Source organism: Apium graveolens, chromosome 6, assembly GCF_009905375.1.
Source record: "Apium graveolens cultivar Ventura chromosome 6, ASM990537v1, whole genome shotgun sequence".
NCBI classification, from domain to species: domain Eukaryota; kingdom Viridiplantae; phylum Streptophyta; class Magnoliopsida; order Apiales; family Apiaceae; genus Apium; species Apium graveolens.
This window is the reverse complement of record NC_133652.1, coordinates 220,668,657-220,683,133: the sequence shown is the minus strand read 5'-3', so window position 1 is coordinate 220,683,133 and position 14,477 is coordinate 220,668,657. Positions and strand designations below refer to the sequence as shown.

The window sequence follows — 14,477 nt, the reverse complement described above, 5'->3', positions numbered from 1 at the left end:
GTATATGTGGCTATGTGGATTATGGTTTTTATAAGGTAATTATAAATGGAGTGCATATAGGCCTAAGTGCCATTGGTGTTTAATTTCGAGTTGTAAATAGGTTAAGTTGGTGAGAATACATTATAATGAGGATTATTATTATTTATGTAGGATCTCGAGACGAGGGTAAACTTGTCATAAAGGTCGAGTGAAGCTTCCAGTTGCTCCTACCAGCCAGACCAGACCAGCCTTTCTCAAGGCAAGTGATTCAACCTGTCTTTCGTATTCACTGCAAATGTGTAATAATTAATTCATATATATTGATGCGATTATCCTGAGTCATCTTGATATACTTAAACCAAGCGATATTTAAATCTATCTTTGTATTAATATAGAAAAGCCATGAACCCACACATACATATTGATATTACAACAGTTGTATTACGCTAGTATATCATAGTAATTGGAATGCCATGATAAAATAAAGATTTGATATAATACTTGATTGAACCTCTTGGTTATCATACTATTGATCCCTAAAATATTGACATCTCACCCTGATGCTTGAACCCCAATAGAAACTTTACCTTGATACCTAAAAGCCAGATATTCTTTAAAGTTGTTCATAATTGACTGATAACCCTTTTTCTTACCCTAAAGTTCGACAATCCTGTTATACCTTGAGCTAAGGATCATTTTCTTCATACCTTAACACCCCTAGTATTCATGAAGCTTACCTTCTTGATGTTCTAGTACTTGTACCTTGTTGAAAACCATTGCTTTAAGCCTAGTTTGGCATTACTCTTTCATATTATCCAATAGCCTTGCTATATTTCCTTGTCAAAGTTCTTGTTTATGGAAACCTCTCAATTACCCTAATATAGTAAAGTCTAGTGGATCATGGCCCTGAAATTTAGTGTCATATTTCCAGTGTTTCAAGTTGATCTATAATCCCTTGATAAAAATGTTTACTACTTAAGAGATTTTATTATAAATCAGCATCAGTTTTTGAAATGATTAAGTTGGGGGTGTGACACTCTTCCATGTAGTTTTAGAGTATTCTGAAATTTTTTAAACCTACTGAAAATATCAGTGAGTGATTCACTTTCTTCATAGTGAAAATGCTCATATTGCTGAATCAGGAGCTGCACCTTGTTTTCTCTTACTTGCTCAGTTCCATCACAAATGATTTGAATTGTGTCCCAAACCTCTTTTGCAGTTTTACAGTTGATTATGTTGTCAAACATATCACCATCAACACCATTAAACAATATATTAATGGCCTTTTTATATTTCCTAACTTGCTCAATGTCAGGATCAGACCATTCATGTATGGGTTTTGGAACTGATGGTTTATTGCCAGTTGCAGCTCTCATTGGTACATGAGGACCTCTCTTTATATAGTCCACATAGGCCTCATCTTGGGAAAGAAGATGTAGGTGCATCTTCACCTTCCAGTGGTGACAATTATCTTTGTCCAGAAATGGGATCTTCACTTCAACATCCTTTTTGTTCATCTTGTTGATTTTGTGATCTTTACACTCTTTGTACTTCAAGAGCTTGCTCTGATACCAATTATTATTCCCAAACGATACAACAATAATTATAGAAGGGGGGTTGAATGTAATTCTGGCTTTTTTTTGAGATTTTAAAAAAAATTCTAACTTAATATATATAACAGAGTTTGATTTGCAGTAATATGGAATGGAAGAATAATAGAAATCAAAACACTAAGTAATAAAACACAAAGCTTTAAAACTTTCTGGTGGATTTGAGTGTATCCACCAGATATATATATATATATATATATATATATATATATCAGATTGAGAACTCTGTGATGCTTTGAATGGCACATAGCTGCTTTACAAGTGAACAAACTATAGAGAAATTCTTAACAAATACAGCTTTATCTATCTCTCTGAAAAATGTGCTTGCTTAGTTAGTTATTCTACTTACTACACTTGGTTTATATATCACCAAGTTACATGACAGTAATATAAGATAATAAAACAAAACTACATCTATTCTAACTTCATGCTATTTCATTACTCTATTCCAACATCTTTGAATATCTTCTTAGTTGCATGAAAATGGTAATACTTCTTTTTTCTCTTAAACCTGTAATTAGGCTGCCACATTCCATTTGCATACAATCAACGCATATGACTGTCAAGTCACTATCAACTGCTCTTTTAAATTTGAACATCCGTTGAAACTTTATTGGATCATCCGTTGATACTTTGGTTGATCATCCGTTGAAGCTTTGTAGATCATCCATTGAAGCTTTATCTGAGCATCCGTTGAAGCTTGACTGAACATCCGTTGAAGCTTTGTGAAACAGCCGTTGAGACTATTTTCTTGACAGTTAACTCCATTTCACTTATACAAGATTTCAAGGCATCATCTATTTATAATTAACCAACCTATCTTGTATATCAATCTAGTAGTCAACATGACTTAAACATTTCTCAGAAATCTAGTTCACTAAGCTTATACAAGTATGCAGAAATGTGCTACTAAACTTATTTTACATAAGCTACTCTTTCAACGGATAGTGAAAGTGATCATCCGTTGAAAGCTACAAAATCACTAAGTTAAATCTACTAAGGTGTTTTGTTCAACTTATCATCAAGTCCACAACATATTCCTAACATTGTGTTTTGTTGAAAAAGCCGAATGGTTCATAGTTTTAAAAGGGATTGATTCAAGATACTTGGTTGATTTGATTCTAGGGTATAGTGAAGTGAATGCATGTTGAGTTACTAGGGATTATTTGTTTGGTATTGGTTCAAAATATATGAATTAGAAAGAAGGATTGAGTCGTTTCGATTCTAAAATGGTATAGTATTGAGATTTAAGTAAAGTATATTATTTTATGTGTTATGTGAGTATACTTGTAATTATACTCATAAGATTAAAGTTAAACGTTAGAACGAATTGGGGTAATTATTTAACGTTCTGGGAACGTCGAGTGGGAATCTAATTCGGGTTTTGATTTTGGATTGTAGAACCGGATCGTGAAGGCATTCAGGCTAGGAAAGGGAAAGGTATTCTAGGTTGCAGTAGCTCAACCCTCGTAAAGCAAGAAAGCGAATTCAGGCAAGTAAATCTGCCTACTTGTATAAATTGATTATAGAGAGGATATTGATGATGCCATGATAGAGTAATGATCTTTTATAAAAATTGTGATAACCTGATATTGATTTTTGAATCCTGATATTGATACTTGTGATATACCTGTCATTGATCCCTTGAAACACCCTGATACTGATCCTATAATGACTTGATATGGTTAGTGTTCAAATCTTTATAACAACCCTGTTGATTCATACCCAGATTACTTGTTGCCTCCTATTGATACCTTGAATTCTCATAAACCCTAAAAGAACCTTTATGAAATCCCTTGCGTATTGTTTCGAGTAACCTAAGTCCTTCATTCTTTTGTATCCCTCATTCAGCAATGATCCTTATAAATGTTATGATTCCCTAATTTGCGTACTTTTTTATCATTTGATCAAGATCTTTACATTGATCTTTGCTTACCTTTGATTAATTCACTATCTTTGAATTCTTGAATTGAACTTAAGAATGATTTTCGACTTGAAAGAGTCTGAATGATTTCGTATTCTTGGTAATGATAAAATGAACTTAGTCAAACCTTTCTTTTCCAACACAAGGTTTTCCAAATGAATTCTTGATGGATTGGATTGAGATGTAAGAGACTATTGGGACTAGTCCAGTCATATAAGAGGCTAGCAGGGCTAGTCCAATTTAAGGCTGAAATTATGTCATAGGTACCTTAACGACCAGATGGAGGTCGGTATGGGCTGATCACCCGTATTATTTATAAAAGGTAAGTAGTCCAACCAAGGGTTCCCTATCACTTTATAAAGAGTAATTGAATACATTTCCTTAGTAATTGCTTCCATGAAAATGAAATGATTTAAAATGAATTGAGATGAGTTGATTGTGTTATTGTTTAGCATATAGCCTTGAGAACCCTGATTCTTATCTCTGATATTGTTATTAATCATAAAATTGATTCCCAGAGTTGAATAGATTCTTGCTTTCCACTTGAAAGTTTCATTGAGATCCTGCTTTTGATTTGTGATGAATGTCGGCTTTCACTCTGTCATAACCCTTGAACCTTGAAACCCCAAAACCCTTTCTCGATACCTTTTTCACCTAAAGATGGAAATCTGCCACCTAGAGAATTAAAGTTGAATGCCATAAAAGTTATTTTGGATATTTGATATTGTTGCATCATAGAACTGTCATATAGTTACTTGCTGAGCTTTTTGTGCTCATATATTTTGCTTTGTTCTAACCATGGCAGTTAAGCAAGAGGATGGCCAGACTTAGGCGCACTGCTCGTAAAAGCGTACCTGGTGGCCCCTACCGTGTCGTAGGCTTCCAGATGCTAGAGCAGGTAGTACAGGATGTGTGAGCAAGCGCTGTAGTGGAAAGTTTGTAAGGATGTAATGGGATATCTATCGGTTCCAAGTCAGAATCGATTATGTAAATTTAATATTATATTTTGGGTTGTAATAATACTTACAGGTTAGTAGTTATGTCTTGTCTCAAACTTAATCTTGTTTAGATCATATTAATAGTTAATTGGGGTTTATGCTTATTTTTTGTTAGTTTAATGGTGTGTGGGTCCTCATTTCCTAACCCCGAGATTGAGGGCGTCACACTTAATATGAGAGTCTTGTAAAATTATTTCTCGTTTCCTCTATAGAGAATCAATATATAATCTTAAATCAAATAAAATAAATATAATTATATATAACTGAAAGTTAATCTTAAAGGTGCATCAATTAGTGTCCTTTGTAGTGTTAAAAATAAACTTTTCAGATTCACCTTCTTAATCGTGCCTATACTTCCTCCTCTTTGGTGCTTACAATTTATCTTCTTTGTGAGCGCATCATCGGAAAACAATCTGCAATAGCATATGAAAATAATTAAGCAATTATATAGATGACAATCAACTAATAAATATCTGGGATATGGAGAAAATGTGAAGATACATGTCATGACTGCTACGTAAAATCGAAGAAGTGAATCATATAGAAATCCAATACATCACCAACATCGACAAAAACTTGAGCAGAAGAAAAATTTATCAAACAATTGGTGTGCATACGGCTAGTCTACAAATCCCATGTAAGATTATTAAAGTTGAATAATACATGTAGATGCTCTGAATCACACATTCATCATTCTCAAAAATCAATACATAAAAATGTGTTGGTTATAAAATAAAATACATACCTTGATTAGTGATTCTTAACCTCTTAATTAAGCTGGGTCAAAATTAAGTTAATTAAGTTATGTAGTCTAATACATGTCTTGGTCATATCTCAACTATCATAAAATCAATGAATTACTAATAATATAAAGCAAACACCTTGTATACATTCGTCCAAAATTATATGCATAAACCTTATTTCCTGCATGAATCCAAAAAAATATAATTATACATTATTAATTAAAACATTTAAAGTTGTACATAAAATAAATATAAATTCTAACTTAAAGAGAGATGTAAGAGTGATAAGAGAAAACATAACTGTATACAACTGAAATATTAAAAACCATCTTCATACAACTTGTTAAAAAAATTAAACATAGAAAAATTAAGAATAAAAGAAGTATGTACTTATGTGTATAATAGTTTGAGAAAAATTATATGGTACTGATTTATGAACATGATCAACACAGTAAAAGTCTATACAAAGAGAAACATCAACCTTATATGTATTAGAATTTTATTAAGAAGTTTAGGACTTACGGTTTAATTGACCATCATCTAATCAGTAAACCTGTAAAAAGAAATACACAAACATCACAGCAAAATACATGTGTAATCTACATAAACATATATATAATCAATATAACAAAAGATCAATATCCATATATAATCGATGGATCATACAAAAATAATATAAAAATATGATTAAAAATAAAATAGGCGAGATAGATATGTACTCTTGATATGAAAGTCCTGTGAAATTATTTCCCGTGTCCTCTATAGAGTATCAACATATAATCGTAAATCAAATAAAACAAATATAATTATATATGGCTGAAAAATAATCTTAAAGGTGCATCAATTAGTTTCCTTTATAGCGTTACAATAAAGTTTTTAAATTCACCTTCTTAACTATGCCTACACTTCTTCCTCTTAGGTGCTTACAATTTGTCTTCTTTTTGAGTGCATCATCAGAAAATAATCTGCAATAACATATGAAAATAATAAGCAACTATACAGATGACAATCAACTAATAAATATCTAAAACATGGAAAAAATATAAAGATACATGTTCCCGACTACTATATAAAATCAAAGAAGTGAATCATGTGTAAATCAAATACATCATCGACATCGACAAAAACTTGAGTAGAAGCAAGATTTATCAATTAATTGGTATACATACTGCTAGTCTACATATCCCATGTAAGATTATTAAAGTTGAATAATACATATAAAGGCTCTTAATCACACATTCATCATTCTCAAAAATCAATACATAAAAACGTGTTGGTTATAAAATAAAAATACATACCTTGATTAGCGATTCTTAACCTCTTAATTAAGATGGGTCAAAATTAAGTTAATTAAGTTATGTAGACTAATAAATTTCTTGGTCATATCTCAACTATCCTAAAATTAATGAATTAATGAGAATATAAATCAAACACCTTGTATACATTCGTCCTAAATTTTATGCATAAAACCTTATTTCCTACATGAATCCAAAAAAAGCATAGTTAAACACTATTTATTTAAAAATTTAAAGTTCTGACAAGAAAACATTTAAAGTTGTGCATAAAATAAATATAAATTCTAACTTAAAAAGTGATATAAAAGTAATAAGAAAAAACATAACGGTATACAGATGAAATATTAAAAACCATCTTCATACAACCTGCTAAAAAAATTCAAACATATTAAAATTAGAAAAAAACGGAAGTATATAAATATGTGTGGATAATAGTTTGAGAAATATTATATGGTATTGATTCTTGAAGACAATCAACACAGTAAAAATCCAAACAAAGAGCAACAACAACCTCACTTATATTAAAACTTTATTAAGAAGTTTAGGACTTGCGGATGAATTGACCATCACCTCATCTGTAAATCTGTAAATATAAACACACAAACATCACATCAAAATACATGTGTAATCTACATAAATACATATATAATCAATTTAACAAAAAGTCAATATCCATATGTAATTGATGGATCATACAAAAAAATTGTAAAAAAATACGCTTAAAAATTAGAATAGGCGATATAAATATGTACTCTTGATAAGAAAGTCTTGTGAAATTTTTCTCTTTTCTCTGTAAAAAATCAACATATATTTGTAAATCAGATAAAGAAAATATAATGATATATGGTTGAAATTTAATCTTAAAGGTGCATCGATCAGTGTCCGATGTAGTGTTACAAATAGAGCTTTTAGATTTACCTTCTTAACCATGCCTACACTTCCTCTAATAGGATATATATTGGACTATTCGTTTGAAAGTATATAATAATATATTGAGAATCTTGAATGCATGTTTTCACAATGTCTGTATATTATATATTTTATACAATCTTGTATCAAATGGGATAGCAGAAGATTAGATTGTCAGACTCCTTATATAATATAGTAAAGGTTCACAGTCTAAGTGGTGTTAGACAAACCACTGGAACGACTGAAGTATTATTTAGAAATAGTTTATCTTGACTATTGAATAATACTTGTGTATATTGAATAGGATCGAAATAGTAGAATAGTTCTTTTATTTTGACAATAAAGAAGAACTAAGATTCTACGATATTCTTATTGCTTAGGTTCTCAATTCGTATATAGTGATTGACACTTGTATTTAATGCACATGTCTTGCTTCAAACAATAAGTAATTTATTTTAAATTAGGAATTTATGTATTGGGCAATGAAATTATATACAGAGTGGGATATTGACTATAAAAGGAAACCATGTCCGAAGAATAGTTTTGGGTGATGATGTCCTCTTGAAGGCTCATAAAGATAATTGTGCTTTAGTCCTGCAGGAAGATTTGTTCTTGCATAATTATAAGGTTGACTGGATGAACAAGGATAAAAGATGTTGATTAAATTAATTGTCAGATATTAATTTAATTAATGTAAATGCGATATCTTAAACATGGGGAATTTAATAAGAAAATAAAATGGGAGCCGAATTAAATAATTAATTTACGGAATTAGGAAAGGTAATGCAAATGTTAATTCTTTAGTGGATTGAATTAATATTTAATAACATTGGGATTGGCTTAGAATATCATTAGGAGGCCCGACCTAATTATCCATGATCCATACTATAGCCTATAAATATTCTAATTCTCCTGAAGTTGAGTGTAAGAGTGTGCGTGCATGTGTGTGCGAGAACACAGAAAATAACATCCTAGGGTTTGAGAGAGGCAAACATTTTTCTCAAGGATCCAGCTAGGGTTTTGGATTTTCGGAGCTATCAGGAGAGGTAAACCTTGGGAGATTGAAGCCCACACTACGTCCGAGAAGAATCGAGGAATACAGTATAAGACCTGGATTTGAATCGATTGCGCCGTAGCGATTAAGGTTAACGTTATGTTCGAACTCTCTATAGAAAATTCGTATCATAAAATGCAGGGCCGAGATCCGTTGTCCCAATAATTGGCATCAGAGCCTGGTTCTAGGTTTCGCGTTTTATGATATGAAGTAAATGTCATAATTATATATACATGTGTATAGCGGTATGCTTGTATTGATTTTGTGATACAGGTTGTTAGTCATTATTACAGCCATATTTTAATTATGTGTTTGGATCCCACGTGGTTTAATCGTGGTTATTTTATTATGGTTAAGATCCCACGTGATTTATCGTGGTTTTGTTATAAATCACGAGGGTTGATCGTGATAATCTTTTCAATTCTGGTTTTGTAATCTTGTAGTCTCAATTTATAGTTGATCAAGGTTATGATCTGCTGTAATAGAATAGGCTTATTCAGCTGTATTAAGTTATATGTAACTGTTCAATCAACGCTGTAAGAAACATAGATTTTTCGCTACTACATTCTGTTTTTGGGGAGCTACGCTGTTTTAGCTGCATATTTTGCATATGATGTTCGATTTTAGCTTAAAATACCATTTTGTAAACGGCAGAATGAGAGGAAGATGCTACATGATAAGTGGCATTTTATACCACTTAGAACGTCTTAAAATAGCTTAAATTGGTGTCTTGAAATCAATTATTTTGTGAATTTGATGCGTTTTTCTAGTGTTTATGCATTTCAGGGTATTAGTTGCATTTCAGGGGAGTAATAATCAAGAATAAGCCTTGGCATGTGTCTAGCATTGCGAGAGGGAAGAGAGGAGCAGATTACAGCGAAGAAACGGAGCAAACTCAGAAAAAATCTAGTAGGGGTCTGAGCGCCCGCTCAGCATAGCTGAGCGGCCGCGCAGGAAGCTAAGCGCCCGCTCAGCTATGCTGAGCGGCCGCACAGGGTCGGGAAAAAAGAATAGTTATTTTAGATTTCTATTTCTGTTTGGCTTCCAACTTCTGTGTAATCTGAGTTTTATGGGACTTCTATATAAGTAGATTCAGAGACGTTTCACAGGTGTGGAATCATTGTATTAAGCAAGGAGAAAAGGAGATAAGGAAGAAGACCGTTTTAGCACACCGCAACGAAGAGGAAGCATATTTTCTTGTGATTCTTTATTTCGTTGTAACGTTGGATGCTAGTTTTCTTGCTTTGAACCTATTTACTCTTGTGACGTACTCTGGTTTAATATAATTAGTTTAGTTATTATTCTCTTGTGTTTATTTATCATGTTTTCATATGAACCCATGATGACGATAAGTGCTATTATGGGCTAATCGTGATCATGGGGTCGTAACGGATTTACTATGGAATTCTTTAGTTAGTTGTTTAATACCTTAGTGTGTGATGATTGTATGATAACTAGTATTGGTTGTGCGTATTCGTCTTATGTGCGTCGCGAACATATAAGATAGGGTGTTAATCTCTTGCAAAGCGACGGTGGATCTCGAGATTTAGAACTTGCCATGCTAGCATAGGTTCATGTATGATGTTGCATGATTAGTGGGTAACTCTAACCGTTTTATTCGCCCTGTGTAATCAAAAGGAATAACTTGTGCTTAAATCATTATGTTGTTAATTTCTGTAGACATATAGGGACTCAACATAATTGATGCCTATTCAACTTCTATCTTAATTGTGGATGTTTGGTAGAATGGTATTAGTACAATAAAAGTTGGCTTCTATCAGTTTCGTGTTATTCGATTAATATCATCACTGTTGCATGCTAAGGGTAATAACAATGACTATTGAAGGAAGTAGTAATGAAGTTGTGATCTCATGAGTGTTTTAATATTGTTAATTTGAATTGTTAATTAAGTGGTTAATTTTAGTAGTTAATTGTAGTTAATAATTAGTTAATCAAAATCTAAGTGTTATTGTCTTAACATTGAGAAATAATCATACATTGGTGAGTGAGTTTAATTGAACATAATTAGTCCGAGTCTCTGTGGGAACGAACTAGAAAGTATTCTATATTACTTGCGAACGCGTATACTTGCGTGTGTTATTAGCGCGTGTTTTCGCCCTAACAAGTTTTTGGCGCCGCTGTCGGGGACTCGACGTATTTGTTTAGTTTATGTACTTACCATCATTGGTCATTAGGACTCAATGATTAAGACATATTTGTTACTTATTGTTTTTGGTTGTGTTTCAGGTACTTTAGCGAGCATTTATGCAAACTCGTTCTCGTACTCGCAAGAGGACTTTAGATACAGCTGAGGAGACAGACGAAGTTCTTGATATTCTGGAGAAGATAGATTTTGAAGATTCGGATTCAGGAAGTGAGCAGAAAGAACCAGTAATCATGGGTGATCGTATTGTTCCGGCCGATCCAGCTCTGATGGACTTTTCTCGGCCTAAAATTGATGACATTTAGTCAATCATTCTTCATCCGGCTATTCAAGCTAACACCTTTGAATACAAGCCGGGAACTATTCAGATAGTGCAGAATTCTGTCTCTTTCGGAGGTGCTGCGACTGAAGACCCCAACATGCACATAAGGAATTTTGTCGAGATCTGCAGTACTTTCAAATATAATGGCGTGACTGATGAGGCTATCAAGCTGAGGCTTTTCCCATTCTCACTGAGGGACAAAGCTAAGGACTGGTTACATTCTGAACCAGCTGGGTCCATCACTACTTGGCAAGATCTTGCACAAAAGTTTCTGGTGAAGTTTTATCCAATGGCAAAGACTGCTGCTATGAGGAGTGCTCTTACTCAGTTTGTGCAGCAACCTACAGAATCTATGTGCGAAGCTTGGGAACGCTACAAGGAAATGTTGAGAAAGTGTCCACATCATGGAATGCCCGATTGGATGGTGATCACTGGTTTCTATAATGGTTTGGGGGCCCAATCTCGGCCCATGCTCGATGCAGCAGCTGGAGGCGCCTTGTGGGCCAAAAGCTATACTGAGGCTTATAATCTTATTGAGATAATGGCTGCAAATGAGCATCAAAACCCAACCCAGAGGATGATGCCTGGGAAGGTAGCAGGTATTCTGGAAGTCGATGTAGCCACCGCTATTACAGCGCAGCTCCAAGCACTGTCTATGAAGGTCGATTCTCTAGCTACCTATGGAGTCAATCAAATAGCTATGGTCTGTGAGCTTTGTGCAGGTTCTCATGCTACGGATCAGTGTTCTCTTGTCAACGAATCTGTTCAGTATGTGAACAATTATCAGCGACAACAGCAGCCTGTGCCAGCTACTTATCATCCTAACAACAGAAATCATCCAAATTTCAGCTGGGGTAATAATCAGAATGCTATTCAGCCACCATATCAGCAAGGTGTGAGTAAACAGTTCAATCCACCTGGATTCCAGCAACCGCAACAATATGCTCAAAGGCAATCATATCCTCAACAGGGTAGTGCAGCTGCACCTACTAGTGCTGATTTTGAGGAACTTAAGCTGTTGTGCAAGAGTCAGGCGGTTTCTATCAAGACCTTGGAGAATCAAATCGGTCAAATAGCCAATACAGTGCTCAATCGTAAATCTGGAACACTTCCTAGTGACACGGAAGTACCTGGCAGGAAGGAAGCTAAAGAGCAAGTCAAGGATATTACCTTAAGGTCTGGGAAAGTTGCTGATGCTGAAAAGGCAAAAGAAGGAGAAGCTGAAATTAGAGATGAAGAAGCTAAGCAAAAGGAGAAAGCGGCAGAACCAAGGAAGACTACTGTTGAACACACTCTTCCTGAGGGTAATACAGGGGAAAAACAACTCTATCCTCCACCACATTTCCCTAAGAGATTGTAACAACAAAAGCTGGATAAGCAGTTCGGTAAGTTGCTGGAGGTGTTCAAGAAACTTCACATCAATATACCTTTCGCTGAGGCTCTGGAGCAAATTCCTAATTATGCGAAGTTTATAAAGAGTATTCTTTCAAGGAAGGTGAAACTGGATGACCTTGAGACCATTGCTCTAACGGAAGAATGCAGCACTGTGCTACAGCAAAAGTTACCTCCGAAGCTTAAAGATCTAGGTAGCTTCACCATTCCTTGCACCATTGGCAAGTTGTCGTTTGACAAGTGCCTTTATGATTTGGGAGCAATCATCAATCTGATGCCGTTGTCGATCTTTAAAAAATTGGATTCGCCTGATCCGAAACCCACCTACATGTCTCTACAACTGGCTGATCGTTCTATTACTTACCCAAGGGGCATAGTGGCAGGATGTGCTAGTCAAGGTGGATAAGCTCTTCTTTCCTGCAGACTTTGTTATTCTGGATTTCGAGGAAGATAAGAAGATTCCCATAATCTTGGGAAGACCTTTCTTGGCTACTGGTCGTACCTTGATAGATGTGCATAAAGGTGAACTTACTATGCGGGTGCAGGATCAGGATGTGACCTTCAATGTATTCAAAACAATGAAATTCCCTACAGAAGATGAGGAGTGCTTAAAAGTGGATGTGATTGATTCTGCGGTTACTTCAGAACTCGATCATATGCTAATGACTGATGCATTAGAAAAGGCCTTAGTGGGGGATTTCGACAGTGATGATGAAGATGGCAACGAGCAATTACAATATCTTAATGCTTCTCCCTGGAGGCGAAAGCTGGACATGCCGTTTGAATCTCTTGGTACTTCTGACCTCAAGAATGCTGAAGGAAAGCTCAAACCATCAATTGAGGAAGCACCTACCTTGGAGCTTAAGCCATTACCTGAACACTTGAGGTATGCCTTTTTAGGTGAGGCATCTACTTACCTGTTATTATTGCATCTGACCTTTCAGGTAGTGAGGAGGACAAGCTCTTAAGGATTTTGAGAGAATTCAAATCAGCTATTGGATAGACCATCGCAGACATCAAAGGGATCATCCCTTCATATTGCATGAATAAGATTCTGCTAGAGGAGGGTAGTAAGCCAACTGTTGAGCAACAGCGCAGACTTAATCCTATCATGAAGGAGGTGGTGAAGAAAGAAATTCTGAAATGGCTGGATGCAGGCATCATTTATCCTATTTCTGACAGTTCTTGGGTGAGCCCCGTACAATGTGTGCCTAAGAAAGGAGGTATCACTGTGGTAGCAAATGAGAAGAATGAGCTCATCCCCACTCGAACAGTTACAGGATGGAGAGTATGCATGGACTGCCGAAAGTTGAACAAGGCCACGAGGAAGGATCACTTCCCTCTTCCATTTATTGATCAGATGCTTGACAAATTGGCTGGTCATGAGTATTATTGTCTTCTGGATGGTTACTCCGGGTATAATCAGATTTGTATTGCACCAGAGGATCAAGAAAAGACTACCTTCACTTGTCCATTTGGCACGTTTGCTTTTCGCAGAGTTTCGTTTGGGCTATGTGGCGCACCGGCCACTTTTCAGAGATGTATGATGGCTATATTCTCTGACATGATTGGAAATAACGTTGAGGTGTTCATGGACGACTTCTCCGTCTTTGGACATTCGTATGATGAATGTTTGAATAATCTTCGTGCTGTGCTCAAAAGGTGTGTGGAAACTAATTTAGTGCTCAATTAGGAAAATGTCATTTTATGATGCGTGAAGGCATTATTCTGGGGCATAAGGTCTCTAGCAAGGGTCTTGAGGTGGATAAAGCCAAGGTGGGAGTCATTGAAAATCTTCCACCACCTATACCTGTGAAAGGAATCCGTAGTTTTCTTGGTCATGCGGGTTTTTATCGGCGGTTCATCAAGGACTTTTCGAAGATATCTAAGCCATTATGCAACTTGCTTGAGAAAGATGTGCCTTTTAAATTTGATGATGAATGTTTGACGGCATTCGAGACTCTTAAGAGTTTAATCACCGCACCCGTTATTACAGCACCGGATTGGACAGAGCCTTTTGAGATGATGTGTGATGCGAGTGATTATGCGGTAGGCGCAGTTCTTGGGCAGCGCAAGAATAATCTCTT

General features: G+C 35.1%; 1 non-coding gene across 1 annotated transcript; it reads right to left on the bottom strand.

Annotated features, from left to right (window-relative positions):
• Positions 1-11,302: 11,302 nt before the first annotated feature.
• Positions 11,303-11,409, bottom strand: LOC141669376 (small nucleolar RNA R71). The gene has a single exon (XR_012553662.1). It is a non-coding gene; the product is annotated as a small nucleolar RNA R71 (small nucleolar RNA).
• Positions 11,410-14,477: the final 3,068 nt, after the last annotated feature.